This window comes from Elaeis guineensis, chromosome 11, assembly GCF_000442705.2.
Source record: "Elaeis guineensis isolate ETL-2024a chromosome 11, EG11, whole genome shotgun sequence".
NCBI lineage: Eukaryota > Viridiplantae > Streptophyta > Magnoliopsida > Arecales > Arecaceae > Elaeis > Elaeis guineensis.
This window is the reverse complement of record NC_026003.2, coordinates 57,607,214-57,632,243: the sequence shown is the minus strand read 5'-3', so window position 1 is coordinate 57,632,243 and position 25,030 is coordinate 57,607,214.

Sequence of the window (25,030 nt, the reverse complement as noted above, 5' to 3'; positions counted from 1 at the left end):
TTAGGTCCAACCATTAACATGACTTGATTTAGTGAATCGGACCAATAAATGATCAGGTCCAACTTTGGCTGGCCAACCTGACCACCATCAAAAAACTCAACCAAATTATCATATTATGAATGATAATTCCATTAGTCAATAAGCACCAGGCCTTTGGGCCTCTAGTGATTATTAAACTAATGACTCATTATCACTCACTTAATGGGAGGCTATGACTTAGTTATCACTATAACTTAATCATTTTTAGAGACCTAATAATTTTTGAAGATTTTATTAAAGGATAGAAGAGAAGAAATTGACCACCCAATTTGAATCCTCCCACTGACTTCACCAAGTCAGATTAAAAAATATTTAATTAAAGCCGGCATTAGGAGCACCTAAATCAGTCACACTGATTTACTTAATGACATGGGTGAGTCCTAATCACCAAGTGATCTAATCAAAACCTAACTTACCAGGTTGGTCAGGTAAGTGAGATCAATGGTGAGGATATGCCATTAACTCGTCAGAGATCGAATCAATGCGAGTAGCTCCCACTTAAAAATCACTAGTCAAACTGCCAAACTTATCTTAGACACCAACCGGTTCATTAGTTTTAATTTGATCAACATAGTAAATAGAGTTCCACCATGTAGCCATGAATTAAGTCCATCTTGGTCTAGTTAAAGACATGGACCCATTCAACTACAACTATTGGAGTTGAATCTAGAGTGTCCTTGACCTAATCTAATTCAACTTTTGATTAGATTTGACCAATTACTCTAATTTAGTCCATTTCTTTAAGCTAACTTTAGGTCTAACCCAATTATGGACCTAATCCATCTAACCCATTGACCCACAAGTTTATGCAATTGTCTTAGGTCTTAATTCATAATTCTAGACCAACTAGACAACACTAATTTTTTTTAATTAAGTATTTGGGCTGATGGGTTAGGGTTTGGCATTTCGAAAATAATTTTCAAATTTGAAAGATTTTATTTTCTATTCACCAAATGTGTTGACTCATTTCACAAACGGATCAGCACATTTCATAAACAGCAATCTTATTGCTAATTACATAACAGAAAATAACTCAATCAAAATAAATCATGAATATTCCTTTAGATCTAATCTAACACATTCATGATAAATTTTATAATTGAACCTTTACAATTAAGTTCTTTCGCTGCTTCGTCTGCATGGGATATGTTGGGTGTAAAACCCCCTCCAGCCGAAGTTCATGTCGGGAGTGACCCCTCGGGGACTCTGCTGGCGTCCGACCTACAACAATGGAAAGGCTTCGTCCGGACTCCTATGGGAGCCAGACTCCGTCTCCAAACTCAATAGCAGGAAGGCTTCGTCCGGACTCCTATGGAAGCCGGACTCCGTCTTTAAACTCGGCAGCAGGAAGGTTCGTCCGGACTCCTACGGGAGCCGGACTCCATCTCCAAATTCAACAGCAGAAAGACTTCGTCCAGACTCCTACGGGAGCCGGACTTCATCTCCAACTTCGACTACAGGAAGGCTTCGTCCGGACTCCTACGGGAGTCGGACTCCGTCTCCAAACTCGACAGCAGGAAGGCTTCGTCCGGACTCCTATGGAAGCCGGACTCCATCTCTAAATTCAGCAGCAGAAAGACTTCATCCGGACTCCTACAGGAGCCGGACTTCATCTCCAACTTCGACTATAGGAAGGCTTCGTCCGGACTCCTATGGGAGTCGGACTCCGTCTCCAAACTCGGCAGCAGGAAGGCTTCGTCCGGACTCCTACGGGAGCCGGACTCCATCTCCAAATTCAACAGCAGAAAGACTTCGTCCGGACTCCTACGGGAGCCAGACTTCATCTACTACTTCGACTACAGGGAGGCTTCGTCCGGACTCCTACGGGAGCCAGACTCCATCTCCAAATTCAGCAGCAGAAAGACTTCGTCCGGACTCCTATGGGAGCCAGACTTCATCTCCAACTTCGACTACAGGAAGGCTTCATCCGGACTATTACGGGAGCCAGACTCCATCTCCAAACTCAGCAGCAGGAAGGCTTCGTCCGGACTCCTACGGGAGCCGAACTCCATCTTCAAACTCAACAGCAGAAAGACTTCGTCCGGACTCCTACGGGAGCCGGACTTCATCTCCAACTTCGACTACAGGAAGGCTTCGTCCGGACTCCTACGGGAGCCAGACTCCGTCTCCAAACTCGGCAGCAGGAAGGCTTCGTCAGGACTCCTACGGGAGCCGGACTCCATCTCCAAATTCAGTAGCAGAAAGACTTCATCCGGACTCCTATGGGAGCCGGACTTCATCTCCAACTTCGACTACAGGAAGGCTTCATCCGGACTCCTACGGGAGCTGGACTCCGTCTCCAAATTCAGCAGCAGAAAGACTTCATCCGAACTCCTACGGAGCCGGACTCCATCTCCAAATTCAGCAGCAGAAAGACTTCGTCCGGACTCCTACGAGAGCCGAACTTCATCTCCAACTTCGACTATAGGGAGGCTTTGCCCGGACTCCTATGGGAGCCGGACTCCATCTCCAAATTCAACAACAGGAAGACTTCGTCCGGACCCCTACGGGAGCCGGACTTCATCTCCAACTTCGACTGCAGGGAGGCTTCGTCCGGACTCCTACGGGAGCCAGACTTCGCCTTCGACTCCAGCTACAGGTAGGCTTTGTTCGGGTTCCCACAGGAGCCGGACTTTTGCCCTGAGCTCCTGCTGAAGGTCTCGATCGAGATTCCTCGATAAATGATCCCCGTCTGGGCTTCTACAGAAATCAGGTTCCAATCGAACTTCGGCCGACAAGTCTGAACCCTCTGGCAGGCCGCAGTAACGGCCACGAATCTGCTCCACTCCCTACGGTGGATGCTAGCGGCCCCATCACTCCCTGGCAAGCCACAGTAATGGCCACGAATCTACTCCACTCCCTGCGGTAGATGCTACACGGCCCCATCACTCCCTGGCAGGCCGCAGTAATGGCCACGAATCTGCTCCACTCCCTGCGGCAGATACTGCATGGCTCCACTACTCCCTGGCAAGTCACGACAACGAACGTCGCTCCACTCCCTGTAATTGATTCCACATGGCGAGCCATGGTAACAGCCACGACTCCACCCATTACTCCTCATGATAAATTCCCCCTGGCCCCGTGCGGCCCACGATGAGACGGTTACAAACAATCGCTCTCAACCCGTTGCTTCCCCGACCTATAAAAAGGAGATCCCAGATACGTTATTCTCTAAGCTCTCATTTTTTTACCTAAAAACTCTGCTAAAATTTTTGTTCGAGCACTCCATTCTTGTTGAGGTAGAGAACTGATTTGAGCGTCGGAGGGTCTTGCCGGAGCAACCCCACCTCTGGTTTAGACTTCTTTTACAGGTCCCAGCGACGACCGCGACTCCCTCGACTCCAGCTTCTCCGACACAGGCAAATTTTTGCACCAACAAGATTGGCGCTAGAGGAAGGGGCCTGAACCTTCACAGTACCCTTGTTCTTAAAGGAGCGCTCAATGAGACCGCCCCCGGGCATCTTTTTCGCATCCTCTCCTCCTTCCCCCACTAGGTCTTTGCCCGATGCCTCCCCGCAAGGCATCCACGCGACGATTCACGGCCTCCGGGGCCAGATCTCAGGCTCCGATCTCACCTCTAGTTCCCCAGGCCCCACACCCTCTGACAACGGCCACCGACATGGAACAGTCGGACAATCGGCCTCCGACGGATTTCGCCAACACCATCTCGGGAGAATTCTGACAGGAAGCAACCAACGTATTGGCCGTACCCCCCAAGCGATAAAAGATTGAGGAGCCCATAACCTTTACTGAAGAAGATGCTCAGGGAGTTCAATTCCCTCATAATGACGCGGTTGTAGTTTCCTTGAATATAGCAAATTACGACGTCCGTCGCATTCTTGTCGACAATGAAAGTTGGGCCGATATTTTGTTCTACGACGCCTTCTCAAGAATGTCCACCCTTGACGGCCATTTGGGGCTGATTAGCTCCCCTCTAGTAGGGTTTACTGACGATGCTATCCCGGTGGAGGGTGTGATAACTTTGACTGTAGCTGCAGGTCGATATCCAAGGCAATCCAGGGCTCTGATGAATTTCCTGGTGGTGAAGGCGCTGTCAGCCTACAACGCAATCCTCGACCGACCTGGCCTCAATGCTCTCCGAGCCGTCGTGTCAACCTACCATTTGAAATTGAAATTACCTACCAACCAGGGGATCGGAGAGGTCAGAGGAGACCAAGCCCTGGCCAGACACTGCTACAACATAGCCTTGCAAAGAAACACCAATCCGACCCCCATCCAGTTGATGGGCTGGATGCCCGTGACGACCTCACTGAAGAGAGAGGTGGCCCAATCGAAGATCTGGTACCGATTCCTTTGAACGACGGGAATGCAGAGCATGTGGCGATGATCGGCTCCAACCTGGGGGAGGAGGTGCGGACGCACCTCATCGATCTTCTATGAAAGAATGCGGACGTTTTCGCTTGGGTTCCAGTGAACATGCCGGGGATTGATGCGAAAGTCATGGAGCACCGTCTGACCGTCGATCCAAAGCATCGACCAATGAAAGAAAAAATCTGAGGTCATGCACCAGAGAGGTAGAAGGCGATAGCCGAGGAAGTGGACAAACTCCTGAAAGCCGGATTCATTAGAGAAGTCAATTATCCTGATTGGATTTCCAATGTTGTTCTAGTCAAAAAGGCAAACGGCAAATAGAGGATGTGCATAGACTTCAAAAAGCTGAACAAAGCCTGCCCAAAGGACAGCTACCCTCTGTTCAGAATTGATCAACTGGTGGATGCGACCTCGGGCCATGGGCTCCTCACCTTTATGGATGTATTCTCCGGCTATAATCAAATCAGGATGACGCTGGAAGATGAAGAAAAGACTGCTTTCATTACTAACCGTGGCCTTTACTGTTACAGGATCATGCCTTTCGGCCTCAAAAATACAAGCGCAACCTACCAGCAGTTGGTGAACAAAATCTTCAAAGAGCAGATCGGCCGCAACATGGAGGTCTACGTGGATGACATGCTCGTAAAAAGTAAATCTTCCATGAACCACGTCGCCGACCTCGAGGAGACCTTCGGCACCCTCTGGAAATATAAAATGAAGCTGAATCCGACTAAATGTACTTTCGGAGTGACCTCAGGAAGGTTCTTGGGCTTCATGGTATCGGGGCATGGAATTGAAGCCAATCCAGAGAAAATTCGCACCATCCAAGAGATGGCAGCCCCAAAGTCGATAAAAGAGGTTCAGCGCCTTACAGGGAGGGTAGCAGCCCTGAACCACTTCGTCGCGAGGTCGGTCGAACGGTGCTTACCCTTCTTCCAAACCCTCAAGCAGCCAAAGAACTTCTGTTGGACCCCTGAGTGCCAACAGGCATTCAAAGAACTAAGGAGCTACCTTGGCTCACCTCCGCTGTTGGCGAAGCCAGAGCCTGGAGAGGAACTATTTTTATACCTAGCGGTCTCTCCCATGGCTCTCGCGGCAGTCCTTGTCAAAGAAGAAGCAAAAGTCCAACGGCCGATCTACTACGTCAGTCGTGCGTTGAGAGACACCGAGACCAAGTATACCAAATTAGAAAAACTGACTTACACCCTGTTGATTGTAGCTCGGAGGCTCCGACCCTACTTTCAAGGGCACACAGTAACGCTGCTCACCGACCAACCGATCAAGGCGATTCTACACCGGGCGGATGCCTCCGGGAGGATGGCAAAATGGGCGATCGAGCTCACAGAATTCGACATCAACTATCAACCCAGGCCAGCGTGAAGGCCTAGATATTGGCAGATTTCATATGGAGTGTACTATCCCAGAAGAGGCCGAACCTGAACAAGGTGGAATTGATGGCCTGGAGTCCCGACCGAACTCCCCCAAAGAAGAAGTAGATCCCTCTGGTTGCTTTTGGGCCCTCTACGTGGACGGGTCTTCCAACATGTCAGGCGCGGGTGTGGGCCTGATCTTAATCAGTCCAGAGAGAGTCATCGTGGAGTACGCTCTGCGCTTCGAATTCCCTGCAACAAACAATGGAGCAGAATATGAAGCTCTGATCGCAGGACTGAAGATCGCCAAAGAGCTGGGAATAGATCGGCTCCAGGTCCACAGCGACTCCCAACTAGTAGTGGGACAAATCACTAGAAACTATGAAGCGCGGGAGGATAGCATGGCTAAATATCTTGAAAAGGTAAAGGAGCTTGTCTCCACCTTCAGCAGCTTCAACATCAGGTAAATCCCGAGGATGGAAAATACCAGGGCCGACCTTCTCTCCAAGCTGGCAACGCTGGCTCCGGTCGAATTACCCAAGGGTGTTCTCTTTGAAGTGCTCAAGTGCCCAAGTATGGAAGAATCGCGGTCCGTGTTGGAAATTGACCACGAGCCCAGCTGGATCGACCCCCTGATAACATATCTCAGAGACGGGGTTCTCCCCCAGGATGCGAAAGAAGCTCGGAAGCTCCGAAATCAAGCCTCTCGATACATCCTTTATGAGGGCAAGTTGTACAAGAGATCATACTCTTTGCCCCTTTTAAAATGTCTCCGACCTTCGGAAGCTGACTACGCCTTGTGGGAAGTGCATGAAGGAATCTGCGAAAGCCATCTGGGGGCTAGATCTTTATCCCACAGGTTGCTCCGCCAAGGATATTACTGGCCGACGATGCATCATGACTCGATTGAATACGTTAGAAAGTGTGACCGATGCTAGAGATATGCCAACATCCAGAGACAGCCCGCCATCGAGCTTACACCCTTGAGTGCCCCATGGCCTTTTGCGCAATGGGGTATGGACATCCTTGGACCCTTTCCCATGGCGTCGGGGCAGAAGAAGTTCCTCCTGGTAGCGATTGACTACTTCACCAAGTGGGTCGAAGCCGAACCACTGGCAAAAATCACGGAAGCTAAAGTGCAAGATTTCATCTGGAAGTCAATCATTTGCAGGTTCGGTCTGTCAAGAACCCTAATCACTGATAACGGACGGCAGTTCGTGGGAGCAAGATTCGCCGAATTCTGTGAAGATCTAAATATCTCCCACAACTTCACATCAGTAGCCCATCCTCAGGCGAACGACGAAGCTGAAGTGACCAACAGAACCCTACTGCAAGGGATCAAGACAAGGCTTGAAAAGGTGAAGGGAACTTGGACAGACGAACTTTATCATATACTGTAGGCGTATCGAACTACCCAAAGACTATCCCCAGGGGAGACCCCCTTTGCTTTAGCCTTCAGAACGGAGGTTGTTATCCCAATTGAGCTTAAACTCCCATCGGTGCGAGTCGTGGCATTCAACGAACATCACAATTCACAAGGTCTTAAAGCCAACCTCGACTTACTGGAAGAAAAGCGGGAGGTAGCTCAAGTTCGGATGGAGCCTACAGACAGAAAGTCACCCACTATTACAATTTTGGGTCAAGAATAAAGTCTTTAGAGCAGGAGATCTAGTGCTTCGATGAGCCACTGTCTCGCAACCTCAGGATCGAGGGAAGCTCGCCTCAAACTGGGAAGGCCCGTATGAGGTCAAAGAGGTGGTCCGGCCTGGAACTTATTACCTCAAGGAGCTCGAAGGAGCAGACCTCCCACGACCATGGAGCTCGAAAAACCTACGAATGTATTACCGATAACTTTATTTTAAATAAAAGTTGCATATCTATATGTCTCCTCCCTTGGCACAAGCCTATATCAACAGGACAGTCAAAACAAACCGTGTCGGAAGAGGGAGGAGAACTTTGTCTCAACAAAGTCGAAGGCCCGGTTCTCTTTAGACCGGACGGGGGGAGAGGCCAAGCAATGCCCATATGTGCCCCCACAGCCTGTTAGGGACAGGAGGAGAACCTCGCCCTAACTTGAACAAAGTCGAAGGCCCGATTCTCTTTAGACTGGACGGGGGGAGAGGCCAAGCAACATCCATATGTGCCCCCACAGCCCTGTTAGGGACAGGAGGAGAACCTCGCCCTAACTTGAGCAAAGTCGAAGGCCCGGTTCTCTTTAGACCGGACGGGAGGAGAGGCTAAGCAACGCCCATATGTGCCCCCACAGCCCTGTTAGGGACAGGAGGAGAACCTCGCCCTAACTTGAGCAAAGTCGAAGGCCCGGTTCCCTTTAGACCAGATGGAGGGAGAGGCCCTGCAACGCCATATGTGCCCCTACAGCCATGTTAGGAACAGGAGGAGAATCTCATCCGAACATGAGTAAAGTCGAAGGCCCAGTTATACCTAGATCGGATGGGGGGAAAGGCCCGGCAACGCCCATATGTGCCCCTACAGCCGCGTTAGGGACAGGAGAAGAACCTCGTCCTAACCAGAGCTGAAACCTGTTACGACATAAATAGGGGAAGAGCCTCCCCCCCCGACACCAATTAAGGCCTGGTCATTTAAGACCAGATGGGAAAAAGGGGACCTTCCCAGTGGCCCCTTCGCAAGAAGACTTCATCCGGACTCCTACGGGAGCTGAACTTCGCCCCTGACTTTAATTGCAGGTGGACTTCGCCCGGACCCCTATGGGGGCCGGACTTCATCCCCAACTCAGGTTACAAGAAGGCTTTGCCCGGACTCCTACGGGAGCTGGGCTCCCGCAACCCCACTAAGAGCAGAGGGAAAAATTCCACTCGAAAAAGAAAAAGGGGAAAGAGGAGAGGAGTTAAAAAGGAAAGCGATGGACTACGTTAGCGATGAATGGAAAATAAACAGCATCAAAAATGCAGAGAACCTCATCTCAGCAGGGATTGGGGTTCTTATCAAGAACCCCAGCTTTCTCTCAATGCAAGTCCTAGATAAGATGACTTCCTCAGGATGACGAGGAGCTCAGACCTCCGAGCTCGAGTCCTGACGGGGGGCGCCAAACCCGAGCAGCCCCAGGCAAATCTGTGGCCATGGACGAAAGGATGGGTTGATGCGATGTCAATCGGATACCCCCGAACGATGCGAAAGCCGAAAGAAGCTCGGCAAGCGACAACTCAACACATGAGTAAAAGAGGTAACAGAAAATTCTCTTCTCATATTATTCATTAAATATGCATTATAAAGCCATCAAGGCTGAAGAAGAAGGATAACTGGAAAGGCAAACCGATGTGACAACAACCAGTAACCTCCGGACTACACCGAAAAAAAAAAAAAAAAGAGAAAGAGAGAGAAGGGAATACAACAATAACAATGGTAAAGGAAAGAAATTCGACAGGCAGCAATTCGACGCAAGGTGCGGATGAAGTAACAAAATCTTCTTCTCATTTTTCGATTAACAAGATGAACGGTACAAGACCCAGAGGGTCAGAAAAAGAAAACATCGCTATAAGACCCGAAAGGGATACACTGGAGACCACTTCAAGCTGTCGACTTCTCGTCCCGATTCTGTCCTTCTCAGCAGTATTTTCCAGTGCGTGTGATAAACCTCTCGCCCCCCGCTTCGTTTCGCTCCATCGTCGAAACCCCAACCCTAGGGGGAAAAAGATGGGATAGAATTCAGGGGGTAGCGAAGGCAACGACAGCGGCGATGATGACCTGCTTCAAGAAGAATCGGAGGTACCTCGGAGGCCGTGATGGCATCGGAGGCATGCGCCACCACCGTGTGCTCCACGACAACCACCATCCTAGGTACTCCGGCAAGGTCGGCATGCGCTACTTCTACCGTCCCCACAACAAGTTCTGCTGCCCCACCGTCGATGCCGACCGCTTCTGGTCCCTCGGCCCCGACGATGTTAAGAATCTCGCCACAGCTTGTGACGACAACTCTACCCCCTTGACCGGTGTCACCCCGTTCAGCTACTCCAAAATTTTCAGGCGGAACGCCTTCGCCGGTTGTCTCCGTTATTAAACCCCTATTGTTGAAGGAATTCTCCCTCGAGCCCCCTTTAAGGCGACGGGAACCCTCAGCGACAGTTTGACAGCCGGAGAACTCGCAAGCCGCTGTTCTCCTCCTCACACTCTTCCTGGTCCGTGGCATCCTCTTGAGGTTGGCCTCCGGGGCGAAGGCCCCGACAGGAGAACCCCTCGGAGAGACTCGGGGGACTGAAGATGGCGGAGAGCCGGTAGAGATGGCAAAGGCTTGTGCGAAGGATGCTCGGAGTCGAAAAGGATGCCGATGGCTAAACTCTCAGGCAGGAGAAAGGTGTCAACCCTCAGGCGAAATGAAACCCCTGGAGGAAAGGCGGGGGCTTAAATAAGCAACGGGGCCTGGCGCAGTTATGGTGGCAGGTATCCCCAAGTCAACCAGTGCCCGCCACGTGTCCCACTCACCGCAGTATAAGGCTGACCATTCACGGACCATAATGGCGTGACGCTTAGAATTATGCCCTGGTGGAAGTTCTGAAAGGACTCTTCGGATCGCCCTAATCGGAAAAAGGCTCCAGCACGCGCGCATTAAATACCAAGATTTTCGAGGACGGTCATGTGCAGAATTCAAGAAAGCGACTTCGACTGTGAAAATTTTCTATACTTCCTTCGATCGAAACTCAAACTCGAAAGTAGAGAGACTGGTGTTGGATGTAAAACCCCCCCAGCCGAAGTTCGTGTCGGGAGTGACCCCTCGGGGACTCTGCCGGCGTCCGACCTACAGCAACGGGAAGGCTTCGTCCGGACTCCTACGGGAGCCAGACTCCGTCTCCAAACTCAGCAGCAGGAAGGCTTCGTCCGGACTCCTACGGGAGCCAGACTCCATCTTCAAACTCGACAGTAGGAAGGCTTCGTCCGGACTCCTTCGGGAGCCAGACTCCATCTCCAAATTCAGCAGCAGAAAGACTTCGTCCGGACTCCTACGGGAGCTGGACTTCATCTCCAACTTTGACTACAGGAAGGCTTCGTCCGGACTCCGTCTCCAAACTCGACAGCAGGAAGGCTTCGTCCAGACTCCTACAGGAGCCAGACTCCATCTCCAAATTTAGCAGCAGAAAGACTTCGTCTGGACTCCTACAGGAGCCGGACTTCATCTCCAACTTCGACTACAGGAAGGCTTCGTCCGGACTCCTACGGGAGCTAGACTCCGTCTCCAAACTCGACAGCAGGAAGGCTTCGTCCGGACTCCCACGAGAGCCGGACTCCATCTCCAAATTTAGCAGCAGAAAGACTTCATCCGGACTCCTACGGGAGCCAGACTTCATCTCCTACTTCGACTACAGGGAGGCTTCGTCCAGACTCCTACGGGAGCCGGACTCCATCTCCAAATTCAGCAGCAGAAAGACTTTGTCCGGACTCCTACGGGAGCCGGACTTCATCTCCAACTTCGACTACAGGAAGGCTTCGTTCGGACTCCTACGGGAGCCGGACTCCGTCTCCAAACTCAACAGCAGGAAGGCTTCGTCCGGACTCCTACGGGAGTCGGACTCTGTCTTTAAACTCAGCAGCAGAAAGACTTCGTCCGGACTCTTACGGGAGCCAGACTTCATCTCCAACTTCGACTACAGGAAGGCTTCATCCGGACTCCTACGGGAGCCGGACTCCGTCTCCAAACTCGACAGCAGGAAGGCTTCATCCGGACTCCTACGGGAGCCAGACTCCATCTCCAAATTCAGCAGCAGAAAGACTTCGTCCAGACTCCTACGGGAGCCAGACTTCATCTCCAACTTCGACTACAGGAAGGCTTCGTCCGGACTCCTACGGGAGCCGGACTCTGTCTCCAAACTCGGCAGCAGGAAGGCTTCGTCCGGACTCTTATGGGAGCCGGACTACATCTTCAAATTTAGCAGCAGAAAGACTTCGTCCGGACTCCTACGGGAGCCGGACTTCATCTCCAACTTCGACTACATGAAGGCTTCATCCGGACTCCTACGGGAGCCGGACTCTGTCTCCAAATTCAGCAGCAAAAAGACTTTGTCCGGACTCTTACGGGAGCCGGACTTCATCTTCTACTTCGACTATAGGGAGGCTTCGTCCGGACTCCTACGGGAGTCGGACTCCATCTCCAAATTCAGCAGCAGAAAGACTTCGTCCAGACTCCTACGGGAGCCGGACTTCATCTCCTACTTCTACTACAGGGAGGCTTCGCCCGGACTCCTACGGGAGCCGGACTCCATCTCCAAATTCAGTAGCAGGAAGACTTCGTCCGGACCCCTACGGGAGCCAGACTTCATCTCCAACTTCGACTACAGGGAGACTTCGTCCGGACTCCTACGGGAGCCGGACTTTGCCTTCGACTCCAGCTACAGGTAGGCTTTGTCCGGGTTCCCACGGGAGCCGAACTTTTGCCCTGAGCTCCTGCTGAAGGTCTCGATCGAGATTCCTCGACAAATGATCCCCGTCCGGGCTTCTGCGGAAATCAAGTTCCAACCAAACTTTGGTCGACAAGTCTGGACCCTCTGGCAGGCCGCAGTAACGGCCATGAATCTGCTCCACTCCCTGCGGCAGATGCTACGCGGCCCCATCACTCCCTGGCAGGCCACAGTAACAGCCACGAATCTGCTCCACTCCCTGTGGTGGATGCTACGCGGCCCCATCACTCCCTGGCAGGCCGCAGTAACGGCCATGAATCTGCTCCACTCCCTGCGACGGATGCTGTGCGGCTCCACTACTCCCTGGCAAGTCATGACAACGAACGTCGCTCCGCTCCCCGCAACTGATTCCACGTGGCGAGCCATGGTAACAGCCACGACTCCACCCATTACTCCTCATGATAAATTCTCCCTGGCCCCGTGCGGCCCACGACGAGACGGTTACAAACAATCGCTCTCAATCCGTTGCTTCCCCAACCTATAAAAAGGGGATCCCAGATACATTGTTCTCTAAGCTCTCATTTTTTACCTAGAAACTCTGCTAAAATTTTTGTTCGAGCACTCCATTCTTGTTGAGCAGAGAACTGACTTGAGCGTCGGAGGGTCTTGCCAGAGCAACCCCACCTCCGGTTTAGACTTCTTTTGCAGGTCCCAGCGGCGATCGTGACTCCCTCGACTCCAGCTTCTCCGACGTAGATGGATTTTTGCACCAACAGGATATAATCGCATCAGCACCCCTACCGCCATAGGAGAACCCCATCGAATGGGAGGAGAGGACCTTTAAACCCTACTTTTCTCCTATGATCGGATGACCATAGCAACCAACCCAATCAGACTACTTGCTACTTGGATCAAGCATATCTAAATATATCAATTTCAAAATTTAAATTTCAAATTTCAAATTTTGAATTTTAAATTTTGAATTTTAAATTTTAAATAAATTTCAAATTTTAAAATTTTAAATTTTAAATTTTGAATTTTAAATTTTGAATTTTAAATTTAAATTTTTAAATAAATTTCAAATTTCAAATTTTAAATTTTAAATTTTTTGAATTTTTTGAATTTTGAATTTTGAATTTTAAATTTCAAATTTCAAAATTTCAAATTCAAATTTTAAATTTAAACTTTTAGATTACTACTTAATCTACGCATGTAAATGTATATCATATTTTAGAACCTGCTCTGATACCATTTGTTGGGAATTTCAGTGCAGGGGTAAATCGATAATTTTAAAACTTTTTCAAAATTATAATTTTACAATAGAAATTATTAATTAATCTAATTAATTAACATGTATTAACTCTACACAAGAATCTAAATATGATATATATAGCATGCATTTAAATTTAAAATTTAAACTTCTACAGTAAATATTTTACTGTTATGTATTCAGAACACATTATCTTCGTGCAGGTAGTCGATCGTCACAATCTGATCACCGTCAAAAAAGTCTGATCATCATAATGCAGCCACACAGTATGTCTGACCTCTATGGATCATCCACATGAAGCTCCTGATCTGATCGGCTCCTCACGAATGCTAGTTCATTGCAGAACCCTTTCGACGGCTGATGCTGATCGAATTCCTTCGATCGATATCTGTCGATTTTCAGATACTCTGGATCATTAGCAGAGATAGTAGAGAGGTTGATGAAGCTCTCTCTAAAGTTTGATGGGCTCACGATACTCGTAGCTCACCTTTTCACTTCCCGAACCCTAGGCAGAAACCCTAGGGTACTCTCAGAAATACCTTGCGCCCAGAATCTTTTATTTTCTCTTCTTTTCTTTTCTTTTCTCACGCACAAGGCTTTTCTCATGCCACCCTTCTCTCACAGATCAGATGTTGCATGCCCCACCTTCTCATCCCTTTTAAAATGATGCAAGACCGCATTTTTATCGCATTTTTACCGCGTGAGAGGATAAAGCTTGGTGGTTGCTCACTTGAATTCAAATCGAATTTGAATTCAAATGCCAACCAACCTATCCTTATCCACTCAAGGTGTGAGAAGGGAGGGGCGTGGGCTTCTTTGTGCGTAGAGAGTTTACACAAGAAATATTTTCTCGTGTAGAGCAAGGGGCGCACAAATAGATAAGGTGGCGCATGAGATTAGTTGCCCATTCAAATTCAAACTTGATTTGAATTTGAATAGCCAACCAACCATCTTTGTCCACTCAAAATGGTGCACAAAGGAGGGGCGTGGGAAGGCTTCTGCATGGGAGAAAATTCATGAGAACTTGTTTCTCATGAATTCAAATAGGCGCAGGTGAGGTGAGGTGGCGCAGGGAGATAAGTCTAGGTGGTTTGAAATTTTAAACCAATCTAATTGAACCAACCATATTAAAATAGGTTAGACACAATTAGACTAAGTTAAATCCAACACAATTAGACTTAATTAGGCTCAATAAAATCTTAATCAAATCAGAAATTGACTAAATCCAACCCTTGGTCAGATCAGGGACCAAACCACCTCGGCGATTAGGTCAACTCTTAACCTAATCGGGTCAAACCCAACTGAATCCAATTCAATTGGACTTGATCCAAAAATAATTACTCAATCAAATTGAGTTAATTAGTGATCAAATTACTAATTAAACTTCTCATAAATACTGAATCCAAATCCAATGGGCAATCGGACATCAAAGTCCATCGATATGAAACCTTGATCGAAGAGTCCCAAACCAGTGGGACTCTTGACCTCAGTACCCAAAATGTATGAAACTCATGATCAGAGAATCTTGATTCTCAATCACAGAGTCTCAAATACGTAGGACTCAGAGTCCCCAAGCATTAGGACTCTTGGTCGAAGAGTCCCAGTCCAGTGGGACTCTTCACCAGCCATCAGATCAGATAGGAACCTCTAATGCGTGTGACCCCACAGGTTCGAACCTAAGCTGATAGCATAGGAACCAATTCTTGTACTAATCGAAGTGACCATCTAGCAATGGTACCCAACATTCGGATAGGTCGAATAGTCACAATCGTAACATTCAGAACCTACACGAATATGGTTACTATATAATTCATCCCTTTTGATCCCTGTGTATAGGATGACTCAGGATTAAACTGTCAACCCTGATCAGATCATCCGAATCGTGCTCAACTCAAACAGTCCTGTGACTCCTCACTAGGACTACCCTGACCAAGGTTTTGCTAAATTGAAACATGACTGTACACAGCTCCTGAACTAGAGTGGTCAATCCCATCTTGACACACGCACCGATAAGTCAAGTACTTGACTACACCCAGCAGCCTTCCGTCACTGAATTAGAAATTCAGGTAGTCCAGTGTCTAAGTGCAGTGAGTTGCTTGCAAGTCACCGTGGCAGTCTCAGGTCGGAGGGACAGTTACACCCATATCCCATCAGAGCAAATCTTGACAACAGAAAAAGCTCCAGAGTCGGTCACGTTCAGTGCAGATGTACCCTTACATCTCACCTGTATGCCATACCAATATCTCCACACTCTTTGGTTAAGAGGACAACCAACCCATATGGCATACAATGACCTATGCTTGATAAACGTTGTTGTCCTTGGTAACAACGTATCATTTGGTCACGAACAGGTTTAAGGACTAAACGATAAATCCTCCTTTGTCGAGTCTAAATAGTCCTAAGGACTTCACCACAACACAGGAGTTCATTAGAAGATGAAATAATTTATGATGAAAAATATCAAAATAATTTTTATTAATTTATAATTCATATACTAATACAAGAAAGAGCACAACCGTCAACAGGCTGACGATTAGCTTTGGGACACTATTCTCAATAGTGTGTTCAAGAAGGTCAGTGGGAGCATAATTGTCTTTCTTGTACTGTACGTGGATGACATCCTCCTGATTGAGAATGATATTTTCATGTTGACCTCAGTCAAAATATGGTTGTCTAAGGAGTTCTCTATGAAAGATCTAGGAGAGGCATCCTTTATACTAGGTATTAAGGTCTATAGAGATAGACCAAATAGGATGCTGGGACTCTCACAGAAGATGTACATAGAGGAGGTGCTAAAAAGGTTTAGCATGAAAAGCTTCAAAAGTGGTTTAGTACCTTTTAGACATGGCATTCATCTCTCCAAGAAGATGTGCCCAAGCACACCTGAGGAGATTGAACGTATGAGCAAGATCCCTTATGCTTCGACAATAGAAAGCCTCATGTATGCCATGCTATGTACACGACCTGATATAGCCTATGCTGTGAGTGTCACAAGTAGATATCAGTCGAATCCAGGTAAAGAGCACTGGACTTCTGTGAAATGTATCCTTAAGTAATTGAGAAAGACTAAGGATATGTTTCTAGTCTTTGGGAATGGAGAACTCCAGGTTTAGGGATTTACAGACTCAGACTTTATGTCTGATATAGATGATCGAAAGTCGACATCTGGGAGTCTATTCATTTGCAATGGTGGTGTAGTTAGCTGGAAGAGTTCCAAGCAGACGGTAATTGCTAATTCTACCATGGAGATAGAGTATATTGCTGCATCAGAAGCTGCAAAGGAGGCATTCTGATACAAGAAGTTTGCCGCAGAGCTTGGAGTGATGTCATCGGATGCCATCCCTCTTTACTACGACAATAATGGTGTCATAGCCCTAGCTAAGGAGCCAAGATCTCACCAGAAATCCAAGCATATCAAGTGGTGATTCTATCTGATCCGTGATTACCTAGAAAAAGGTTATGTCGAGGTTAAGAGAGGACTCCACAGACAATGTGGCAGATCCACTGACAAAGCTATTAGGCCAGCAGAAGATCGAAGCCCACCTTGAGAAGATGGGACTTAGATTTGTAGCCAATTGGCATTAGGTCAAGTGGAAGTTTATTAGATATGTGCCCTAGATGTCGGATTGGTTGACACATTTCGGTACAAATCTAAGGATAAATTTATAATTTTGGCTATAAATAAATAAAAAGATTATTCTACTATCACATTGTGTACATTATGTCTGTGACACATCTTTTGAGTTAGTAGGAATGTTAATTCATATTTTCAAGAGTTGAAAATTTAAGGCATGAATTTACATAACTAACTCATAAACAGCTCCAGACCATAGGATCATCACGAGGATGGTGATCAATCTGAAAAATTGATATACGATCGCTTCCTTAGGGTAGATGTGTCTTGAGTCTACAGTGTGGAGACACTGGAGCGAGAGTACAGGTATTCGTTGAGAATGAAAGTACTGAGCGTGACCACCTCGAACAGTCATAAGAAAATCTACCTTCTCATCGATGACTAGCTCGATGCTGCTGCTGTGTGTCTAGTTCTTTGACCTGAGGTACATCGATAGTTCACCTTGAGTATGTTATAGTTTGACTACACCATAACTCGATCTCCTAGTCATTTAGAATTCTGAGGTGTATGTTGGCTGTAGCATATTCATTGTAGGAACCAGATTGCACCAAGATGGGATCTATCAACCTCGATAGATAAGAGTAGTCCTATGATGATCGAAAGATTGAGTCCTTAAGCCCATGGCCATGGCAGAGTGAAATAATAAAAAAAAATTTTCATTGGAGTTTCACATCAGACTCGGATCGATCGATGATTCATATGACTGATGTTGGATTTGACGAGTCATCTTAATCTAATTCAGTCAGGACTCATGATAGAAGAACTCAATCACACAGGTAGCTGCACCGAGAGGTTCATCTTTATTTCTGATGGGTTACCACCATATACTGCTAGGTGTCACTGATGGATTTTGGAAGCAATTAGAATGATCTTGATGATCGATCATTCTAATTGTCTGAATCAGAAGAGTTCTGGTCCATCGAAAAAATTTCGATGATGTCGATGATGAGATCATGACATATCTCATTACCATACGAAAATAAACCTAACTGGGTCACACAAACAAGAGTTAGGGTCTGGATGTCATTAATTGAGCTAGTCCAGTTTGATTGATTTGGATTAGATCCAATTAGGTTCAAAGAAATTGTGCTAGCACATGATTGAGCCTAACTTTCTCCTCGTGTAATCTTTTCTATCTCAACTGAGCCAAATTTGATTTGACTCACCTAGAGAACCTTGAGAAGATTTCTCTTAGTTTGATTGGAGCCAGTCCAGCTCAAAAAGGATATGTCTTAATTCATGAGATGAATTTAAGACCACACCTGCTAATTTCTGTCATCTATCATTTCTGTTTTAGGATATTGGTCAAACATTGATCCATGGACCTTGGACTGAGGGCCACTTGGCAAGAGGTCATTGGAGAGTTTTAGTGGAGTGTCCACCTGCTAAATTAGCCCTCAAAGTGGGTGCTATATTCAGATTGGGCGTGCGCCCCAAGTGGATAAGGATAGAGTCCCATGAGATGAGGACTCTGATCCCTTGATCAACTTGGACTGTGGGGCACCAATCTCACTGTGCTTATCCAATGTTGGTGCTAACAGTAGGAGGAATTGTGGGTATTCTTATCTGATATGATCAGATGACATCACTCCATCAATCAAAATTTTTTCAGAATTAATTAAAATTTTTTGATTGGTCAAATGATGTGGCACTGCATGACGTAGCAGGGTCTATTTAAACCCTGTCTGCGCCTAGGGTTTAGAGATACTACTCAATAACCAGCAAAAGCTTGAAACCCTTTCACTTCTTTATGCCCCCTCTGCTCCTCTCCCTCCCCTCTTCACGTCCAAGAGGTTGGGCATCCATCTGGTGCTTGTCCAAGGCGTAGTGGCTTCCTGATTAGAAGGCTGCAGAGATTTGTCGAGAAGTTGCTGCTCTAGCTTCAGAAGATCTTTCCTAGATCAGATCCAGATCTAATTTTTAGAGCAAAGATTCATGTGAAGAAGATGATCCAGATCCTGCTCGAGTGGATATCGGTAGAGGTCAGGCAACTGCGTGGCTATTTTAGAATCTCGAACATTGCTGCAATCATCTACAGGATAATCTAGTTACCCTAGAGGTATTTTTCTATTCCTCATATATTCAGATTTAATTTTAGATTTAATATCAGATAATAGAAATTAGATCTAATGGATCTTAGATCTGAAATATCATCAGATAATTTTTGAAATATTTCACCCCAAATCTCATTAGATCTGGAAGATCCTACAAGGAAAAAACCAGTTTTTCCTTCATTAACTTGTGTTTTGTTTGTCTTCTTTTTATTAACTTTCCGTTAGTTTATATTTCAGTTTGTAATTTTTTATAGTTTAGTTTCTTGTTTGCACTTTGGTTCGCCTTAGACTGCCATTAGCCTATGTCTTAAGTTTAGGTTTTATCTTATACACTTAGTTTGTCTTTAGACTTTCATTAGTTTGTATCTGTTCCTCTTATGTCTGAGTCTTATTAGTCCTTTATTTTGTTAATTTATTCGTCTAGTATTTGAGTGATTGTAGGTCTGTCCTTTAGCTCCTCTCTGTATGCTCTTTTGCCTTCTGTAGTCTGTCTATTATCTGTTAGGGTACTATCTGTAGATCTAACTTTTACTCCTCAATTATAATCATTTTACTTTTACTCCTGGATTCTGGACTGTTAGTTATACGGTGCTTGCGGGCAGTATCGTATACCTTATAATTCGTCTATCCATCTATTGCTTCTACATGTACGCACGTAGCTTTACTGCTGTGTCACACTGCTGTCACAATTTACCTCTGTAGCTCCGACCCACTCACACACACACACACTGCTGCTTCTACGCGTACGTGCGTTGACCCGGGTCAATCTGGTATCAGAGCCAAGTAGCCACCATTTTTCATGCTGGGGAGGGGATCTGGCGATTTCTTTAGTCATTTAGAGTGAAGTCTGTACAACGAGCGCTATTAATCCCACTTAGTCGAGAGGTGTTAGGGTGATAAGTCGCAAATAGTCTGTTGGTATTGTCTCTTGTACATAGATAGTTGAGTTCATGAGGAACTTGTAACTTGGGGTTGTTCCTCTTTAAAAGGACCCTCAAGGGTGGGGTTAGAGATCAGAGAGAGATCATTGAGGGATCTTCTTATATCTGTGAGAGATCGAGAGATCGAGAGAGCTTCTATTGTAATCAAGTGAGTGATTATTTAATAAAAGTTCTCTTCTCCATATTTCTTCTTCTTCGTGGTGTTCCTGGTGTCATGTTCCACTGCATAATCTTGCTGGGCATAGTCTAAGCCATAGAGACTAGATTCCCATGCTAGGTAGGCTAATCGGTTCTCTTCAGCCCTGTGAAGAGCAGACTGAGCCACATGTTTGTTGGGATTAGCTCTAAGATCCTTTCATATGTGTCACTTGGTATCAGAGCAATACCAGAAATGAAGAAGATGACCTCTACATCAGCATCCATGGTGGGAACGGAGTATTCATCATCCTCGACCTTGGATCCCAATCCTGCCTCAGGAGGAGGCACAGCAATGGGTGGAGCACACCCAGTTGATGATTCCCTACAAGGGCTATGGATTGCATCTCCGATTTTCTCTGCCGACCATCGATTATGGAGATGTGAGGCCTAGATAACTAAGATTGAAGGGCGAGTGGAGGACCTTGAGAGAAAAGACGTAATCCTTCGAGGTGAGATCGCTGCTTAGCTGAACCAGATTTTCTTTGATGTGGAGCAGCACTACAAGAAAGTGTTGCACCGTAATGAGGAGTTGGAGGCCATGATGAAGGCTCTCCAAATTCAGGTGGTTGACCTTCTAAAGAAAAAAGCCACCATGGGCATGTCTTCTTCTACATTGACAATGGAGGTCACAAGTGAAGCTACACGTCCCCTGCACAAGCTTGATGTTCCCAAGCTGCAAGAGTTCTGTGGACGGCGGTCCGCGAAGGAGGTGGATAACTTTCTTTTTGTCGTGGAACAATACCTGCAGGTTACCGACATAAGGGGGAAGCCATGAAGGTGAGCACGACGGCCATGTTCATGCGGGATGTGGCGATGCTTTGGTGGTGACGTTGGGCTGACGGTGTGAAGTGAGGGGCTGTTCCAATCACCACTTGGGCACAGTTCTAAACTGAACTTCGGAAGTAATTCTTCTCTGAGCTCGCTAAGGATGATGCTCGACCACGACTACGGTGACTCACGCAAAAGGGTGATGTGCGTGAGTATGTGCGAGAGTTCAGCGAACTATAGTTGGAGGTACTTGACCTTAGCAATGAGGACTCTCTCTTCACCTTCCTTGATGGGCTCAAACTATGGGCCAAGATGGAGTTGCAGCGAAGGGGAGTCAAGAGTTTGAACGAGGCAATAGCTCAAGCGGAGGCTCTCATCGAGTTCAAGATTCAACCTACAGCTCCCAAAACCCAAGCATAAAAAAAGGGCAAAGGTGGGGGAGCGAAATCAGGTTACAAAGGAGGTGGAAAAGGCTCAAATCCAGGCTCCTCAAGTGGAGGGGCTTCCCAAGCAAAGGGCAAAGGGGTGGCGCAAGGTACCAGCACTATCTCATGCTACATCTGCAATGGACCTCACAAGGTGAAGGATTGTCCATTGAGGGGCAAGATGGCATCTATGATGATGGAGGAGCAGCAAGAGACTGACCAAAGGATGGGTTCACTCAGTCTCAATGTCCTGAAGGCCAAGGGACCGTGAGGCTTACTTTACACACCTGTCAGTATTGGTGGTCACACCTTCCAGGCACTCATTGATATGGGTGCCACCGACTTCTTCATGGACTCAGCAATGGTGAAGAAGCTAAACCTGAAGATTGAATGTGATGAGCACACGTTCAAGGCAGTCAACTCCATAGAGGTAGCTACGAGCAGAACAGCGAAGGATGTTGAGATCCAATTCAGTGTATGGATCGGACAGGTGACAATGGTAGTTGCCCCTATCGACGACTACGAGGTGGTCATTGGTATGTCCTTGCTTATCCAGCTACAAGCCATGGTGAAGACGGATTCAGATGTGGTGGTGGTCCTGAACTCAAGCGGGCCTTGCATGGTTCAAGGGAAGCAAGTTAGAGGAACTCCGCAGTGAGTTCTATTAATGATGCAACTTGCTAAGGGGTTGAGAAGGGGACTTCCAACATACATTGCGTTCCTTCAGGAGAAAGACCTATTGGAAGGAGAGGAGATTCCAGCACCCATCGAGGGTGTTCTCACTGAGTTTGGGGATGGGATGCCCCCCAAATTACCCAAACAATTCCGCCAAAAAGGAGAATTGATTATCGGATTGATTTGGTGCATGGAGCACGTCCACCAACTCAAGCACCATATAGGATGGCCCCACCTGAACTCCAAGAGCTGAGGAGGCAGTGAACAGAGTTGGTGGATAGCGGGTTCATCCGACCTTCGAAGAGCCCGTATGGAGCACCAGTACTCTTTCAGAAGAAGCATGATGGTTCGTTGAGACTCTGCATTAACTATAGGGCCCTCAACAAACTCACAGTGAAGAACAAGTACCTCATTCCTCAAATTGATGATTTGTTCGATCAACTTGATAAGGCACGGTGGTTTTCCAAGTTGGACCTTCACAGTAGGTATTATCAGGTTCGCATGGCAGAAGAGGACATCGAGAAGACTGCATGTGTGACAAGGTATGGGAGCTTCAAGTACCTTGTCATGCCTTTTGGCCTCACCAATGCACCAGCAACCTTCTGTGCTTTGATGCAACGTGTACACCATGACTTCATCGATAAATTTATGGTAGTATACTTGGATGATATTGTTGTATATAGCCAGACATTGCATGAGCATGTGGCGCACTTGAGGCAAGTCTTCTCCACCTTACGACAACACCAACTCTTCATGAAGAGAGAGAAGTGCATGTTTGCACAGCAGAAGGTGCCATTCCTTGGGCACATCATTGGGGATGGAAAGCTCATAATGGATCCCTCAAAAATTTCAGCCATAGCTGAGTGGAAGGTACCTACACGTGTTACACACTTGCGCTCTTTTCTTGGATTGGCAAATTACTACAGGAGATTCATCATCGGATATTCGAAGTTATGCACCCTATTGACAGATTTGTTGAAGAAGGATCGACCATGGCGGTGGCTGGATCAATGTCAGGAGGCATTCGATCATCTCAAGCAGGCGGTCATAGAGGTGCCGGTCCTTGTGCTGTCGGACTTCTCCATTCCTTTTGAAGTTCACACCGATGCATCGGATTTCGCCATTGGAGGGGTGCTCATGCAAGAAGGGCATCCAGTGGCCTACGAGAATCAAAAATTGAACGACACCGAGCGTAGGTATACGGTTCATGAGAAGGAGATGACAGCGGTTGTGCACTGCCTTCGAACCTGATGCCATTACCTCCTCGGATCCAAGTTTGTGGTGCGCACGGACAACGTGGCCACAAGCTACTTCCAAACCCAACCAAAGCTCACCACCAAGCAAGCGAGATGGCAACAGTTTCTCACTGAATTTGATTTCAACATTGAGTATAAGTCCGGCGAACCAATTCGGGCCCTAATGCCTTAAGTAGGAAGGCACAGTTGGCTACGGTTTCTTCAACTTTCGGATCAGTAAGTGACCTAATGGAGAGGGTCAAGATCGATATGGAGAAGGATCCATGGGCCACATCCATGGGTGAACTCATCAAGGACGGCAAGGCGTGCCATTTTTGGACCGAAGGTGGGCTGATTTTGACATGGGGGCGGCATGTCTATGTGCCTTTAGATAGAGGGCTGAGGCGTAAGGTGCTACGAGAGTACCATGATTCTATGTGGGTGGGACACCAGGGGGTGCATTGGACCCAAGCTCTCATAGAACATAGCTACTATTGGCCGAAGATGCGGGATGACATCGAGAAGTATGTTCGCACTTGTCTAGTATGCCAACAAGACAAGGTTGAACATCAATGACCTGCGGGATTGTTGGAGCCATTGCCTACACTGAAGCATCCATGGGAGAGCGTCTCTATGGATTTCATCATCAGATTACCTCCAGTGGATGGGTACAGTTCCATCATAGTAGTGGTGGATCACTTTTCAAAGTACAGAGTCTTCATTCTAGCACCTACTACTTGCCATGCAGAGGATGTGGCATGATTGTTCTTCACATATGTGGTAAAATATTGGGGGATACCATGGAGTATCATTTCTGATCATGATGCTCACTTCACGAAAAGATTCTAGATCGAGTTATTTCAGATACTCAGAATGGAGCTGAAGATGTCCACCACCTTCCACCCTTAGACTGATGGCCAAACGGAGCAAACAAATGTATTATTGGAGATGTATTTGAGGTATTATGTGAGTGCCAACCAGCGGGATTGGGTGCGACTGTTGGACCAAACCCAATTCAGCTACAACTTGCAGCGATCGGAGTCAATCAAAAAGTCACCATTTGAGGTGATAACAGGCAGCAACCAGACACTCCAAGAAGTATCGCAGCAGACTACATGGGATGTAGTCTAACCACCTATAGGTTCATGTGGGATCTAAAGGAGGATATAGATTTGGTTCAGGTCTCCTTATCGAAGGCGACCAAATGGATGAAGAAGTAGGTTGACATAAAGTGGCATGCAGCTGAATTTTAGGTTGGTGATCGAGTATTGGTGAAGCTTTACCATCATATGAAATTGAAGTCGGGTTACCACAAAGCACTCGTGAGGAGGTATGAAGGTCCTTTCATCATCACACATAGAATTGGAGAGACAGCATACCGGTTGTCGCTGCCTTCCAAGTTGAAAGTGCACCCGGTATTCCATCTGTCCCTGTTGAAGCCATTCAAGGAGGACACAACTGACCCTTCTCACTCATGAGGAGGTATGAAGGTCCTTTCATCATCACACATCGAATTGGAGAGACAGCATACCGGTTGTCGCTGCCTTCCAAGTTGAAAGTGCACCCGGTATTCCATGTGTCTCTGTTGAAGCCATTCAAGGAGGACACAACCGACCCTTCTCAGGCTCAAAGCGAGCGAGCTCCAGTGGCTGTATGAGTTCATTACACCAAGAAGATTTTTGAAATCAAGGCGGATAGGAAGAAAGGTAGCCGAGTGCAATACT